At 33.7% G+C, this 18,181-nt stretch overlaps 1 long non-coding RNA gene across 1 annotated transcript in view; it reads left to right on the forward strand.

Annotated features, from left to right (window-relative positions):
• Positions 1–18,181, forward strand: part of LOC129144177 (uncharacterized) — a 101,845-nt gene that overhangs the window by 33,349 nt on the left and 50,315 nt on the right. The window contains exons 4-5 of the long non-coding RNA XR_008548332.2: positions 3,387–3,565; positions 7,206–7,263. This is a non-coding gene — a long non-coding RNA (uncharacterized LOC129144177). The remainder of the gene's footprint in view (positions 1–3,386; positions 3,566–7,205; positions 7,264–18,181) is intronic.

An 18,181-nucleotide genomic window follows, 5' to 3' on the forward strand; every position in this document is an offset into this window, starting at 1 on the left:
CCAGGGCCTTGAACTGAATTACATCACCAGCCTTCCGTGTTCTCTAACTGGAAGATAGAATTTCATGGGACTTCCCGGCTTGTCTGATTGCCTGAGCCAATTCCTATAATAAATCCCCTCTTATATATCTATAAATACCCTATTGGTTCTGTTCCTCTAGTGAGCTCTGACTAATACAAGCAGTCTGGACAGGAGATATAAATTTAGAATCTTTATTGTATAGATGGAACATAAAATCATGTGTAAAGATGAAAGCCCTCTAATCTCTCCCTGAATGAAGAGAAGATGGCCTATGCTGTGGTCCTGAGAAACTCCACAGCCTAGAAAAAGAGCGGATAAGAAAAGTCCAAAGAGTATCATTATGGAGGACCTTTCACCCACACATACCCTCAGCATGCTAGGGCCATCTATGTAAATAAAAGGTCATGGTATCCATTAACTTCAGAGTGACAGGAAACCAGAAAAAGACAAACAGAAGGAAACTATGAACTTTCTTTTTTTCTGAGTTGTGATTTGATAGTGTTTCCTGAAAAAAGTAATAGGGTATCTGAACACACACATGTAGGATCTAGGGTTTTAATCAAATAAAATATATAGCAAAATTATCTAGCATATTTAATAATGTGACTAATCCTTATTGTGCCTTATAATAATTAGGCACAATGCTAAGCAGCTTGCATAAATGAATGTAATTATCATGGTGTTTATATAGCTAAATTCAATTTTTTTAATCAATTGAAGAGTAGAGAGGCAAAAAATATGGAAAGAAGCATGCTTCTTTGAGATATCTTCTAAAGCACTTAGTAAGTAACCTAGTGGTATTATTCTTTTGAGACAGTAATCAAGCCCCTCAATCAAAATCCTTGCTAATTGCCTTCCAAGAAAAGCCGGTAAAAAGCAATACCTGAGTTTAATTTCCTTGAAGTTTGTCATCTCATTGATAAAGGTGCTCCAAAGATGAGAAGAACATTGTTTAGTAAAAGAACAAACTGGTAGGTTAGGCCAAGGTAGTCTTAGAAAAAGTCAAAGTTAAAATTATATATTATAATAAAGTAAATGTTAGGTTGAGCAAGCAAGATCAGAAGAGAAAGTCATATTTTTTTGTCTCTAATACTGCATAGTAATACACACACACACACACACACACAAAGATAGATAGATGTAGATGTAGACACATCTCACAGTTGATAGCAGCATGATTCGTAGTAGCCAAATTTGGAAGTAATGCAAGTATACACTGATTAATGAATAGATACACAAATGATGGTATATACATGCAATGGAATATTATTCATACTTCAAAAGAAAGGAAATGCTGACCCTTGCTACAGCTACAACATGGATAAAACTTGAGGACATTATACTAACTGAAATAAGCCAGTCATAAAATGACAACTATTATATGACTTAACTTATATGAGATATCCGGAGTAGTCAAATTCGTACAGACAGAAAGTAGAATAGTAGTTGGGAGATGGGTGTGAATGAGGAATTGTTTAATTGTTTAATTGGTTTAGAGCTTCAGTTCTGCAAACTGAGAAACATCTTATCATTGGTTGCACATCAGTGTGAATGTTCTTAGCCCTACTGAATTGGACCTTTAAAAAAGTCAACATGGCAAATTTTAATGTGTAAAAATTTAAATACACACATATATACATACAAACATCCCAATATATAAGGTAAAGCAAAAAAGTCTCAATTAATTTTAAAATTGCAAATCATAAAATATATACTCTGACAAAACTGAAATTAAATTTCAAATAAATACTTGGAGTATTTCTGAAATATTCTCATGTATTTACAAACAAAAAATGCAATTCTGAATAACTGTGGGTCAAAGAAAATCTTAAAAATCAAAAGTATTTTAATTGAGTAAAAATATACAACTTATCAAATTTGAGAGGTGCGGCTTAAGCAGTGTTTAAAGTTAAATAAATAACACAAACACATGTATTAGAAATGTCTGTACTCCCATGTTTTTTTGCAGCACTTTTATACATTTGATGCAAATGTTGAGTATTCCTTTAAGTAAATGATTGAAGTGTCTATCAGCAGATAAATGGATAAATAAAATGTGGTCCTTATACACAATGGGATATTATTTAGCCATGAAAAAGAAAAAAATTGTCATTTGGAACATGTTTAGAATTGGAGAACACTATGCTAAGTGAAATAAGCCATCCTCAGAAAGACAGATGTTACATGTTCTCATTTGTGTGTAGAATCTAAAACAATCAACCTCATAGATAGGAAGCAGAGGCTGGAGGCTGGAGGAAATGAGAAGATAATGGTTACAGATTACAAAGCTTCAGTTCAATAGGAAGAATAAATTTATTTTGAGATCTTGCACAGAGTTGTAATTGTCTATTTCAAAATTGTTGAGAGTAAATTTCAAATGTTCTTACTATAAACAGTTATAAGTATTTGAGGTGATGATATATTAACAGCATAATTATTCTTTATTGTATTCATAAATCATAACATCACTTTTTCCCATAACTATATACAACTATAATTTGTCATTTTACAGTAAAAATAAATGGAAAGAAGAGAAGAAACAAATAATCTCAGCTTTGACCTTTAAATATTAAAAAAATTTAACAAATTAATCCAAACTAAGAAAGAAATAAAACAGATTAGAGTTAAAATTAATGAATTAAAATATATAAAATAGAGAAAATTAGTAAAAATAAAAGCTATATCATTGAGATTAGTAAAATTGATGTCTTTAGCCAGAGTCATCATGAATAAAGAGTAAAAACATAAATTACTTACTTACCTTACTATATCTTAAAAATATGTAGAATGCTATATAAACAAAAAGTACTTTATGTAAATATACTCACCACCTTAGACACAATAAGTAAAATTCCTGGAAAGATACCCACTGCAAAGTTCACCGAAAAAGAAATTACTTGGATAGTCTTATGCTTATACATGTATTCAAAAATTAAATTCATTGTTCAAAATGTTCCAACAGAGAAAACTCCACTGCCAGTTGGCTTTACTTGTTAATTATAGCCACTATCCTAGTAACAAATAGTACAAAATTAACAAGAAGATATGCAAATGGAAAACAAAATTAAACGGAGAACAATTTTAAAGAAGATAAATGGATGGCACATAAGAACACTAAAATATGCTCCACATTATTAGCTGTGAGGGATATGCAAACTATAACACCAAAACAAAATATTACTGCAAACCTATAAGAAACTCTAAAAGTAGAAACACTAAAAATGGCAAGCACTGCTGAGGATGTGGACCAACTGAAAGTCTCATTACACTGCTGTGGTGGAATAGTAAACATGTTGACCGTTTTTAAAAAGTTAAACACATTCCAACTCTATTATTCAATTTTTCCACTCTTTAATGTTTTCCAGAGAGAAGATAAAGCAGATATCCATCCAAAGACTTGTATGTGAATGTTCATAGCAACTTTATTTGTAATAGCCAAAACCTGAAAGAAACCCAAATGAATGTTAAGAAGCGAATGGATACATAAATTGTGGCATATGCATACAATGGGATACCCAGCAATAAAAAGGAATGAACTATTCAAGTAGGCAACAAAGTGGGTAAATCTCAAAATAATTATGCTAAGTTGAAGATGTCAGATAGAGTACATATTGTATGATTCTATTTATATGAAATTACAGAAAACACAAACTAATTTAAAGCAACTGAAAGCTTATCAGTGCTTGCCAGTGATCAGAATGGGTGGAGAGAGGCAGTAGAGAGGGATATGACAAATTTTGGAGGGATGAATTATAAAAATGAAGACACAACAATGTGCTGTCTAAAATAAGTTCACATTAATTATAAAAGAAGGTTAAAGTTAAAATATGTAAAAATATAACTTAAAAACATTTAATTTTTAAAAGGCTGAAGTGGCTATATTACTATCAGAAAAAGTAGATTTCAGAACATGGCCAATTACGAAGTGGCGACATTTGTATTTGTTGTTTCCATAGTATCTAGTAATTAAAATGAAAGGCATGTTTCTGAGTTTTAAGGGAGTTATACTTCCAGATTTTTTTTCAGCCTGACAACATATGCCTAATATATAGCTTGCTCCTACAGAAATCCCCGGTTCTTAAAAAGACAAGCCCTGCTAATGAGTTATAGGTCCCGTTTCTCCTCTCTTCAGGTATGGCTATTGATAAATTGTGCAAAATAGGTTGTTTCAGAGAACAGAAAAAGAAGCAACCATATATGGAATCCAGAGTGCACACCATTGCCAAGTCTGGGAGTAGTCAATTCCCCACATCAGGTAGACATGGGATGTACTACAGAACCCCAAACATTGTGTTCTGTGTCTCTTTATTCACTATCAAGTTACATTTGATACTATAATTATCCTGCCCTTTTGTTTGTTGCTGTTTTTGCTGGCCTTTCACTATGATCGTATGTTGGAGGTGTTATATGTGGTTAAATTTATTGTTTAGCTCAGAATTTCTGGACCATGATAAATTACAAACATACCTGATTTGGAGAAATCATATTGAGCATCCTAGATTCAGAGAACCACTGCCCCATGACATCAACTTAGGATTCTGCAGAAGATGAAACAGTTGCCTATATTTGGGCATTGGAGAGGGCATTTTTATTGCATGTAAAATTATCATAATAATAATTATATTAATAGCAACAATTATACTGAATACCTACTATTTGTCAAGCCTGATAGCAGCCTTTCAAGTTGAATCATCTTATTTAATCCTTCAGAGGATTCTGAGGTAGAAATCAAAGCCTCAGATAGGATTTAAAAAATAAAAATAAAAATAAGACCAGGCACAGTGACTCACACCTGTAATCCCAGCACTTTGGGAGACTGAGGCAGGTGGATCACCTGAGGTCATGAGTTCGAGACCAGCCTGGCTAACATGGTGAAACCCAATCTCTACTAAAAATACAAAAATTAGCTGGGTGTGGTGGCGGATGCCTGTTATCTCAGCTACTTGGGAGACTGAGGCAGGAGAATTGCTGGAACCTGCGAGGCGGAGGTTGCAGTGAGCTGTGATCACACCATTGCGCTCTAGCCTGAGCAGCAGAGTGATACCCCATCTCAAAACAAAACAAAACAAAACAAAACAAAACACACAAACCTGGCGAGGGTCTCATAGCTAGGAAAATAATATACATGGAATATGAAGCCAAGCAATTCCACTATTACCTAATATGCTAAATATAAATTAGGTATGTATGTTCTTGTTTATGTATGCTTGGAAAGAAAGGGGTGTGTGTGTGTGTGTGCGCGCGCGTATGTTACAGCCAACTTCCTAACTTGTAGCAAAAGCTGTCTAATGAATCCAGAGACAGGGATTGACAATGAAATTTAAGTCTTTAGATTCATCTGTGCCTAAATCCTGATTAACTCTTGGCTTTTCCTTAATATTAATCAGGCTAGTTAATTTCTTGCTCCAGTTTCATTGAGATTTTGTTACATTACACAGAAATGTCAAAACAAGAGCTTTTCGTTGACATGATGCTTTCATATGGTTCTGAAGCCTGTAAAAAATCTTTTATTCATAAATATTTTATTTGTTGTGCATTTATTATTGCATGAATTTTTATCATCTTTCTTATATTGTTATGTAAAATACAATTTTAATCTCTTTTATCTCTTTGAGAAAATTGTACACTCTTAGAGGGCAGCATCCGTTTTATTTTCTGTTTTTTACTCTAAAATATCTTTGACTTTTTGTACATAATTAGTAGAAGTTTTGCTCAAGTAAATAGTGCTAAGTAGATGTAAGACTTTTTCACTTATCTTCTACAACGTATTTTATGTGTAAAGACTTCAATTCTTTCCTAACAGCAATGAAAATACTATATGGCATATTTAATTAATTTATTGATTTATTCAGCACATATATGATTAGAATCCCTTTCTGCTACACTAAGGTATTATAAATTTAACAAGATGAAATAGATTTTAGCTCCACTCTCAAGTTTATGTAGAGTGGAAAATTTTAATAAAGATTCAATAAATGTTTGTTGAATAAATACATTATAAATTCAGTGTTTCTAAGCCAAAAATGTTGAACCACAGTTGGATATATGGTTTTAAGCTTTGTTTGTGTGCAATAAACACTAGAGATATGCTAGAAATTTAAAAACAAAAGTCCAAAAACATTATTATTTTGTGTTCTCATTTGTAGTCCAAAAACTGACACAGAGAAAAACTATTTTATTTGAAATTTGACTTTTTAAATTTAGGACAACAATCAAATAGATGAGCAAAGAAGCCTTTTGAAGCCAAATGTGGCCTAGATTCTTTCTTTTAAGAAATATCTTTTTTTCTTTCTTCTTCTTTTTTTGACCTGACTTAAAACTCACAGCTTCCACATCGACATCCAGAATAGATAAAATGAATTAGAAGGAAATAGGCATTTACTTATGAAACAGCTATCTCCTCTCAAGTCACGATTAACCTCAACTCCAGATTTTGTTTCTAAGTTATGCCCTTTCTTTCCTGTGCAAAATCAAAATGAACATTTCTTTAATGCTGTTCACTGAGGGCTTAAATTTTGTGCTATTTTGAAATAAGTATCAGTTGGCCTGATTTTTCAGGATATATAAAATTCAAACAAGTTTTTCTCTGGATGCTTATGTAAAGTCATACTCTTTAAATCACTAAGTTCATTTATTTGCATCCTATTTCATCACCTGAGATGATCTGAAATGATTAAGCAGTCAGACAAATGCTGGGGTTATTCCTATTTCTTGATTGTTTATTATTAAGCACCTATTAGACATGTTTGCAGTTGTGGTTGCAATAGGAATATAAGGCATAGCCCCCAGCTTTTATGAGCTTGAATTTTAAGTGGAGACTAGACACATGTAGTGTGTGATTATTACAAAAATAATGATAGACAAAGAAATATATCTGAAATGAAATGAGATTAATACTGGTGAATAGTAAAAGGAAAGTGCAACTATGAAACTAGAATTTCTGATTTTAGACTGAAATGTGTCACAGAAAGTTATTTAGCTGTAGTGTACAAAGGTAAAAATCAATGTTTATGTTTTAATGTTTTCATCATATCTTCAGAACCGTCATATCCATCATTGTCTTCATAACTAACATTTATTGAGCATTTTGAATGTTCTATGCATTGCTACAAACACTGTATGCATGCTAATTAATTAATTCTCACCAAACCCTTGAGTTAAGTATAATTACTGTTCTATTTTAGAGATAAGAAAGCTGAAGAAGAGTGAAAATAAAGAAACTTCTACAAAGCCACATGTGTAGTAAGTCACAGAGCTGGATTTATAATTATTATGGCAGCCATGTAGACTGCTGAGCTTATAGCTTAACATTTTTATGAATAATGCTGCCTATCTTAAGAATTTACTGATATTGTATCTACTGCCATTTAAAATACTTTTCTGTTCTTTTTGCCTTCCTGTTAAAAGTACTATTAAAGTATAATTCTTAATAAATAGGAATAAATATAATTATTAATTTCAGCTTAATTTAAGTTTATTAAGCATCTGCTATGTTCAATGTGCAGTGGTAGGCTCTGTGTAAAATATAATATACAGTTCCAACATCAAAAATGTTATAATCTGTATTTCTGTGTACCTTAACCATTCCAAGGTGCTTACCGTTCCACAATGACATAATGCACTTTTTGATTTTGTACTTGACCACATTCTAGTTAAGTTAATTCAACATTTTGTTATTCAGGAAATATTCAGATAATACAATTCCATACTTTATAGTGTATTGAGAAGCAAGTAAGTTTTTATAAATAAAGTTCTTAGAATGGTGTGTAGCACATGGTAAGTGCTCAGTGAAGGTTGGCTAATATTACTCTAGACAGGTCAATTCCTTTACTGATGTTAATGAATACTTCTTTGTATTTTGAGATCCAGGTCAAATAATAGACACTTTGAAGAGCTTTCTAATTCACTGGAAAGATATTTTTTAAGAAAATTTTATATCTCTTACAACCATAATTCACTTATAGAAGCAACTGTATTCATCAATTAGCCTGATGAAGTGCCAGTTGACTTTTTCTCTAGCATTAGATGCACTTTCTGACACATTTCTGGTCATAAAAATATAATACTCTTTATGTCATGTGAAGAATTTGATGAAGCCATGCACAGTATAATTCTTTATCATTTTGGTATACCCGATTTTCAGTCTTTAAAACCTTATCAAGACAACTTCTACATATAGAACTCACTGATTATTTCACTTCCCTTCACTATTTCTCTGTCTTTTCATGTCTTTTTATTTTTGTCAAAGGAAGAGTTTATTCAAGAGAGAAGAGAAATTGTGACTAAGACATAATATATTATTTATTTTGATTTATTATTTTACATAAATCTAAAATAATGCTGTGAGGCCTATATAGCACACAATATTCCCCAAAATACACATAAAGAATAACCCTCAGAATGAAAACTAGCTAAGAACATGAATAAACTATATATGAAAAATTGTATAAATGAGTTACATTTGGAAATATTTAGAAAATATCCATCAGACATCTGGTATATGCAAAAAGCAAAACAAAGTAAACAAATAATAGCTTATAATTAATTGTGGAGATTCAAACATTATTGAGAAAATAAATGGGAGCTAAATGAGGAGAACACAGGGACACATAGAGGGAGATAACACACACTAGGGCCTTTTGGAGGGTACATGGTGGGAGGAGGGAGAGGATCAGAAAAAATAACTAATGGGTACTGGGCTTAATACCTGAGTGATGAAATAATTTGTACAACAAATGCCCAAGACAAACATTTACCTATATAACAAACCTGCACACGTACCCCTGAACTTAAAATAAATGATAAAAAAAAGACATAAAATCAAGATCAAAATATCTCAGCTAACCAGAAGATTTCCAACCCAGAGGGACTATGCAGAAGATATGAATAAACATAACTCAATACGGAGACATCATTAAGCATTTGTAGCACATGTTAGATATCAATATTATTCATAGGATGAATAAATAATAATACACCAAAAATAGAAATAAACAATAAGAGTGATTGAGAAAATGCTGATTTCAAATGAATATAGACTTAACCACCATATACTTTTAAATTTGCACTTCAGAGAAATGAGACATAGATGTCTCCACTGACTATGAGTGTATTTGAGAAGGCTGGTTAGAGGGACTTCTTTTAAATCTCATTTCAGATTGATGCTTACAGTAAATTTTTGCTTGAGCATATTTTAAACCAGAAAACTGAACATGGGGCTATTGTATTCCACTGTAGAAAAGAAATTGGCTTATTATAACATAAGGTACTTCACATTTGTATTTGGAAAACATAGGTTTTTTGTTTTAATGTCAAGATGAGAAATTGAACTCTCACATAGTGGATATCTCCACCTTCACCTTTCTTCTGTCTGTGATACTTCATAAAGTGGAAAGAAATGAGATCTACATCAAATAAGTAGAGGCAGAGGACTTTATCCTCAAATTCATGTCTGTGTGGACACTAATGTGTGTGCACACACATAGAGCTACTTAACCTAGAGGAATAGAGACATCTAAGTAGGAACTTCAATATGGGTTTTGTTTCCCCCACTAGTTTAAGATAACTACATCTTCACAGACCAGCATTTCTGAAGAGAAACAAGTCCACAGCTCCCCAGTCTCATTGGAAACACAGGTAGATGCACTGAAGGGAACCTAGAACTTTTTTTTTTTTTAATTTCAGCTGTTATTTTAAATAGAGGGAGTACATGTGTAGGATTATTACATGAGTATATTGGACCCCAGTCGTGAGCCTAGAGTACCCAATAGGTAATATTTCAACATATACTCTCCTTCCTTCCCCACCAGTAGTCTTCAGTGTCTGTTGTTCCCAGGTATATGTTCATGTGTGTTCAACGTATAGCTCCCACTTATAACTGAGAACATGTAGCACTTGGCTTTTTGTTTCTGCATTAATTCGCTTAGGATTATTATTTCCGACTCCACCTACAATGCTGCAAAGAACATGATTTCATTCTTTTTGGCTGCATAGTATTTCATGGTTCGTATGAACTACATTTTATTTATCCAACCCACTATTTATGGGCACCTAGGTTGGTTCCATATCTTTGCTATTGTGAATAGTGTGGCAATTAACATACAAGTGCATGTGTCTTTTTGTATAATGATTTATATGATTTATAGTTCTTTGAGTATATACCCAATAGTGACATTACTGGGTCAAATGATAGCTGTGTTTTAAGTTTTTTTTTTTTTTTTTTTTTTTGAGAAAACCCCAAACTACTTTCTACAGTGGCTAAACTAATTTACATTCCTGCCAATAGTGTATAAGTATACCCTTTTGTCCACAGCCTCAGAAGCGTTTGTTTTTGATTTTTAATAATAGCCATTCTATCTGGTGTGAGATGGTTTCTCATTGCGGTTTTGATTTGCATTTCTCTGATGATGAGCATTTTTTCATATGTATGTTGGCTGCTTTTATATCCTCTTATAAGGAGTGTCTGTTGATGTCTTTTACCATTCTTTATGGGGCTATGTGGTTTTTGCTAACTGATTAGTTTAAGTACCTTATAGATTCTGAGTATTAGGATTTTGTCAGTTGCATAGATTGTGAATATTTTCTTCATTTCTGAAGGTTGTCTATTTACCCTGTTGATAGTTTCATTTGCTATGCAGAAGCTCTTTAATTTAATCAGGTCCCACTTGCCAATTTTTGTTTTTGTTACAATTGCTTTTGAAAATTTGGCCATAAATTATTTGCCAAGGTTGATGTTGTTAAGGGCATTTCCTAAGTTTTCTTCTACAATTTTTATAGTTTGAGGTTTTGCATTTAAAGCTTTCCTCCATTTTGAGTTAGTTTTTTTATATGGTAAAATGTCTAGTTTCATTCTTCTGCATGTAGCTATGTAGTTATTCCAGCATTATTTATTGAACAGAGAGTTCTTTTTCTATTGCTTGTCTTTGTCAAAATTGACAAAAAGCAGGTGGTTGTAGGTGTGCAGCTTTATTTCTGAGTTTTCTATTCCGTCCCACTGGTCAATGTGTGTGGTTTTCTGGGGTGTTGTATGTGTGTGTGTGTTTAACTAAAACCAGTACCTTGCTGTTTTACTTATTGTAGCCTTGTAGTATAGTTTTAAATTAGGTGATGTGAGGCCTTCAGCTTTCTTTTTGGTTGGGATCACTTTGGATTTTCAGGCTCTATTTTGATTTCATATGTATTTTATAAAACGTTTTTCCAATTCTGTGAAAAATGACATTGGTAATTATATCATCAATGCACTAAACTAACAAGGACACTCTGGACTTAATTTTGACAACTGACCAATTGGACCTACTTTTCGTCTGCACATAGAACACATTTTAAGGTTTACCACATTCTAGGTCCTAATACAAATCTCAATAAATTTTTAAAAAATGAAGTTATACCAAGTAGACTCTTGGACCACAGTGCAATAAAAATGAAAGCCAATATCAAGAACATCTCTCAAAAGTACACACATACACGGAAATTAAACAACTTTCTCTTCAGTAACTCCTGAGTGAACATTGAAATAAAGGATTAATAAAAAATTTTAAACTAATAAAAATAGGGACAGAAATTACCAAAATCTTTGGGATGCAAACAAAGCAGTGTTAAGAGGAAAGTTTATAGCCTTAAAAGACCTTCATCAAGAAGTTAGAAAGATCTAAACTGATAATCTAACTTTGCACCTAAAAGAACTAGAAAAAAAGAATGAACAAACCAACACCCTAACTAGCAGAAGAAAAGAAACAAATCAGAGAAGAATTTGATTAAATTAAGATATAAAAATCTCTACAAAAGTTTGATAAAATTAAGAATTTGTTCTTTGAAAAAATAAATCACATTGATAGACAACTAGCTAGGTTAACGAAGGTAAAAAGCATATGTTGAAATAAGTGCAATCAGAAACGACAAAGAAGACACTACAACTGATGCTATAGAAATATAAAAAATCCCCAGAGAACACTATGAACAACTCTATGCACACAAATTAGAAAATCTAGAGGAAAGGGATACATTTCTGGAAACACACAGTTCCTCAAGATTGAATCAAGAAGATGCTGAAACCCTAAATACACAAAAACTCTGAAATTGAATCAGTAACAGAAACAAAACAAAAACCCTACCAACCCTCCCCAACAAAAGGAAAAAAAAAAACCCTGGGCCAGACAGATACACGGCTAAATTCTACCATACATAGAAAGAATAACTGGTGTGAATACTACTGAAAATATTCCCAAAAAAATCATGGAATAGTATCTTCTTCCCATATCATTCTTTGAAGCCAACATGAGCCTAACGCCAAGATCTGGCAAAGATACAATGAAGAAAGAAAACATCAGGTCAATATCCTGAATAAACATAGACCCAAAAATCCCCAACAAAATATAAGCAAGTAGAATACAGCAGCACATCAAAAAGTTATTTCCACATGATCAAGTAAACTTTATTCCTAAAATATAAGGTTGACTCAACATAGTTATGAGGTGAATAACCAAAACCCCAAGAACAAAATTCACCCCAAAATAAAATTAGAAACCAAAAACATACCATCATCTCAATGGATGCAGAAAAACTTTTGATAAAAATCTAGCATCTCTTCATGATAAACACCATCAACAGACCAAGCATTGAAGGAAATTACTTCAGAATAATTACAGCCATCTATGACAAACTTATAGCCAACATCATACGGAATGGACAAAAGTTGAAACAATTTCCCCTGAGAACTGAATCAGGTAAGGAGTAAAAACTCCTATTTTAACATAGTACTGGAAGTCCTAGCTAGAATAATCATACAAGAGAAAAAATAAAAGGCATCCAAATAAGAAAAGATGAACTCAAACTACCTCTGTTTTCTGACAATATGATTCTACACTTAGAAAACCCTAAGGCTCCAAAATCTCATGTTCTCATAATTCAAAACAGTAATCATGCCCTTTTAATAGTCCTCTAAAATATTATTTCATTCTAGCGTTAACTCAAAAGTCCAAATCGAAAGTCTCATCTAAGCAAGGGCAAGTCCCTTTCGTCTATGACCCTGAAAAGTCAAAAACATACTAGTTACTTCCTAGATACAATGGGGGTACAGGCATTGGGTAAAAACACTCATTCCAGAGGAGATAAATTGGCCAAAACAAAGGAGCTACAGGTTCTATGCAAGTCCAAAATGCACAGTCATTAAAGCTTATTGTTCCAAAATTATGACTTTTCATGTATCTCTTGCAGGGTGCACTGATGCAAGAGGTGGTTTGCATGGCCCTGGGCAGCTCTTCCACTGTGGCTTTGCAGGGTAGAGCTCCCCTCCTGGCTGCTTTCATGGACTGATGTTGAGTATCTGTGGCTTTTCCAGGAGCACGGCACAAGCTGTTCATGGATCTACCATTCTGGAGTCTGGAGGACAGTGACCCTCTTCTCACAGCTCCCCCAGGCAGGCCTCATGGGGGACTCTGTGTGGTGGCTCCGTCTCCACATTTGCCTTCTGCACTGTCCTAGCAGAGGTTTTTCACTGAGGGCCCCGCCCCTGCAGCAAACTTCTGCCTGGAGATCCAGGCATTTCCATACATCCTCTGAAATTAGGCAGAGATTTCTAAACCTTAATTGTTGATTTCTTCTCACCAACAGGCTCAACACCACGTGTATGCCACCAAGACTTGGGGCTTGCACCAATCTGAAGCAATGGCCTGAGCTGTACATTATCCTTCTTTAGCCATGGCCAGGGCTAGACCAGCTGGGACTCAGGGCACCATGTCCCAGGGCTTCACAGAGCAAGGGAACACTGAGTCTGCTCAGGGAATCATTTTTTTTCTTCTAGGTCTCCAGACATGTGAGAGGTGGAGCTTCTGTGAAGGTCTCTGACATGCCCTGGAGATATTTTCCCTATTGCCTTGGTGATTAACATTTGGCTCCTTGTTACTAAATTTCTTAATCAGGCTTGAATTTATCCCCAGAAAATGGGGTTTTATTTTCTATCACATTATCAGGCTGCAAATTTTCCAAACTATTATGCTCTGCTTTCTCTCGATCACTTTGCCGCTTTGAAGTTTCTTCCACCAGATACCCTAAATCATCTCTCTGAAGTTCAAAGTTTCACATCTCTCTAGGGCAGTGAAAAAACGTTGTCAGTCTCTTTGAATAGCAAGAGTGACCTTTACTCTGATTCCCATAAAGTTCCTCATCTCCATCTGAGGCCACCTCAGCCTGGACTTTGCCATCCATATCACTATCAGCATTGTGCTCAAAGTCATTTACCAAGACTCTAGGAAGTTCCAAACTTTCCCACATCTTCCTATCCTCTGAACCCTCCAAGCCCCTAGGAAGTTCCAAATTTCCCCATGTTCCTGTCTTCTAAGCCCTCCAAGTCTCTAGGCTAAAGTTCCAAATTTCCCCATGTTCCTCTCTTCTGAGCCCTTCAAGTCCCTAGGAAGTTCCAAATTTCCCCATGATCCTGTCCTCTGAGCCCTCCAAGTCTCTAGGAAGTTCCAAATTTCTTCATCTTCCTGTGTTCTGAGCCCTCCAAGTCTATAGGAAGTTCCAAACTTTCCCACATCTTCTTGTCTTCTGAGTACTCCAAGTATCTAGGAAGTTCCAAATGTTCCCACATTTTCCTGTCTTCTTCTGAGCTTTCCAAGTGGTTCCAACCTCTGCCCGTTACCCAGTTCCAACCTGACATCCACATTTTCAGGTATCTTTACAGCCTGTGGTAAAAATTTACTGTATTAGTCTGTTCTCATCCTGCTAGTAAAGACATACTCAAGAATGGGTGATTTATAAAGGAAAGAGATTTAATTGACTCACAGTTCAGCATGGCTGGGGAGGCCTCAGGAAACTTACAATTATGGCAAAAGGGGAAGCAAACATGTCCTTCTTCACTTCAGGAAGAAGTGCCAAGTAAAAGTAGAGAAAGCCCCTTATAAAATCATCAGATATTGTGAGAACTCATTCACTATTATGAGAACAGTAAGTGGGTAACCACCCCCATGATTAAATTACCTCCCACCTGGTCCCTCCCACGACACGTGGGGTTTATGGGAACGATAATTCAAGATGAGATTTGGGTGAGAACACAGCCAAACCGTATCAATGGTCATGATTTACTTTATTTCTAAAAACAGACCTTTTTATTTCCAATGTTGACATTTAGCTAATGTCAACATTGGAAGAAGTGTAGGGTTTTACCTATAATTAATATACATGCATGCATATGCTTATTTGCATTATATTTATTGATATAAGTAATTATGTGTGTGTGCTTGTTTTGTTTTTGTCAATATTCTATATGACCTGCTGCCTCCCTATCTCTAGACTCATCTTGGGCTGCTCTCCATTCACTAACTATTCTTCGGGTGTATCTTTCAATGTCCCTTTCACCATAAGTGCATGATGTATGATAGACTTTTTCTGGTACACTCCACATTACATTGTCAAAAAGTCCATTCTCAGACTTCCCAAAATAAATATAATCTTCCTTAAGAAATCTTTAAATAAACTTCTAGATCATGAAAGTTTCTGGTGATATATCTCTTCACTAATCACAAATAAATATATTTGTGTAATCTTTTATTAACTTACATATTTTTCCCTGTCTCTTCCAGTAGACTGTGAGTTCCAGTAGGACAGATTTTATGTCTTTCTTATTGAGAATGAATTTCCTAGAATCTAGCACAGTGCCTAGCTTCTTGATAAGCATTTTTTAAGTGAATAAATTGACTGAGATATCTTAATTTTGTTTCTGATCTCCCTAAAGTATAAATAGTATATTTAAAAATACGTTATAGTATTTATTCTGAGAATACCTCACAATGAAATTAAAATAGAGTTGATTTATAAAGATGAGAGTGTTACTGAATTACTGAATGAACATTCTAGCAAATTTTGATTCAGATGGAAAGAGCCTAGTATCTATATTTGACAGGCTTCCGCCCTGAACAGATACGAACTTTATTAGCCACACACGCACGCACACACACAAAAACACATTAATTTATATGTTTCAGTATATTCAGTATATTTCAATCAGCATATTTCAATTCAATATACTTTATATTAACCTGATTTATGTATATATATAACTGAATATTTATAACATAAACATATAAATATACTTAGTATACGGAAATATACATGTAAATACATATAAATATTTATTCAGAATATTCAGTATATTTAAATTCAACATGCTTCAAACTCTATCAGCCCAATATATGTATGTATAATTTCAGTATATTCAGTACATTTCATTATACTGAAACATAATCTTTGCCTACAAAAAGCGAGATATTTTTATCCTGTATACTAAATTCATCACATATTTGTAAAGAATTAATTTCCTGTAGGAATTAGGTATAAAAATTGGGTATCCCAAATGATTATCAGTTAGCATTTTATTAGTGTCTCTGATGTGTACAGCTGTATAATAAATACACATGATATATAATCTGTAAACACTGTGCATGTCTATTTTTAACTTTAAGAATTCTAACAATGTTATTTTATGAAGTGGAATACATTTCAGAGAAATTTGCTCAGATAGATAGTGCAACAAATTAACTTTCAGTCTAGATAGTTGGGAGATTTGGAAATCAAAGATTATATTTCATCTTCTTGTTAAAAGACAAATAATTTCAAGGCTAAACCAAACATTCTGTTTCTCTAAAAAGGAATCTTGAATCTTGAGACTGTTTTGCTAGTGAATGTTTTTACTTTTCATTTTGTTGTTTAAGCTTGTTTCACATGTGCACCATTTGGTCTTTAGAGTTTTAAATTATTTTCTGTTGCCAGGACTCTGTGTCCACCACCTGAATGACTATCAATTCTGAATACCCACAAAGAGTGTGCCTTTATAATTTCTGTTTTGAATTTTACCATTCTATAAATTGGAAATATGTTTCTATTCATTTATTTATTTAAGAAAACATAGCACACTGAAACTTGGCACTGTAGAGAAGTTAGTACCTTTCTTGCAGGAAACACCTCTTCATTAACTGCCATCATCTGAGCCGTCCACCAGACACTACACAGAAAAACGTCTCAACACTTCCATAGTTCCCCAACTTGGAAAAATATGATCTGTTTGTGTAGAAGAATATCAGGTTAGCTAAGAGTTTTATTCTAGTGTCCTGCAAATTGATCTCAAATCTACAATATTTTTTAAAACATATCAAATTCATGGCAAATGAATGCACAGAATCATACTGTTGATGCTATTTAAATCATGTAGGAGCTTATACAAACTACTAATGAAAAGAGGCTAAAATATATTCAGGTTAAGAGAACATGCTGTTCATTTTCTTTATCAGCATTGGTAAAGTAATAATGGCCATGATGGTAGTGAGGATCATTAGCCAAAACTGGTTCCACATTATGGACAGTGGCCTAATAAGATATGATGTTTCCTCAAGCAAAAATGTGAGAAAAGGCTGTCTGACTTTTTGCTCTCTCAAAGTTTAATCCTATCTTTCTTGTTACAACGCTATTGAAACTTTCTTGTCATTTTATTCCTTAACCAGAGTAAAGGATGAAACTGCAAAATGCTACCTTATCCATCAGACTCTGTCTTATTTTGCTACAACAAAAAACCATGTTGCCAAGAGTGAGAATGCTATTTAATTTGGTCAAACTTCTATGATTTCCTCCTAGTCTACTCTCAAAGATTTTTTTTAAAATCTAGAATTCTATAAGTTTATACCAGGGAAGTAGGACACTTTTCTAGTAGATATATATGCCTGTAGCTTTGGAACATTTTTATAGCCATTTAAATTTATTTTCTTACAAAAATATATTAAAAATTAGGCTACTTAGTCTTACTGATAAATTTTAGATAAATGGTTAATCTTATCTCAGGCCCATGCCAGTTCTATAATTATATTCTGTAATTTACATTATATTTAGGAAGAAAAAAAAATTCCTCCTCCTGTGATATGGAAGGCCTCTGATCTTAGGCTGCTGTATTAGTCAGTTCTCACACTGCTATGAAGAAATACCTGAGACTGAGTAACTTATAAAGGAAAGAGGTTTAATTGACTCACAGTTCCACATGGCTGGGGCGGTCTCAGGAAACTTACAATCATGGTGGAAGGCAAGGGGAAGCAAACACATCCTTCTTCACATGGCTTCAGTAGAGGGAAGTTCCAAGCAAAGGGGGATGTCCCTTATAAAATGAACTGATCTTGTGAGA

The sequence above is a fragment of the Pan troglodytes genome, chromosome 1 (genome assembly GCF_028858775.2).
Source record: "Pan troglodytes isolate AG18354 chromosome 1, NHGRI_mPanTro3-v2.0_pri, whole genome shotgun sequence".
NCBI lineage: Eukaryota > Metazoa > Chordata > Mammalia > Primates > Hominidae > Pan > Pan troglodytes.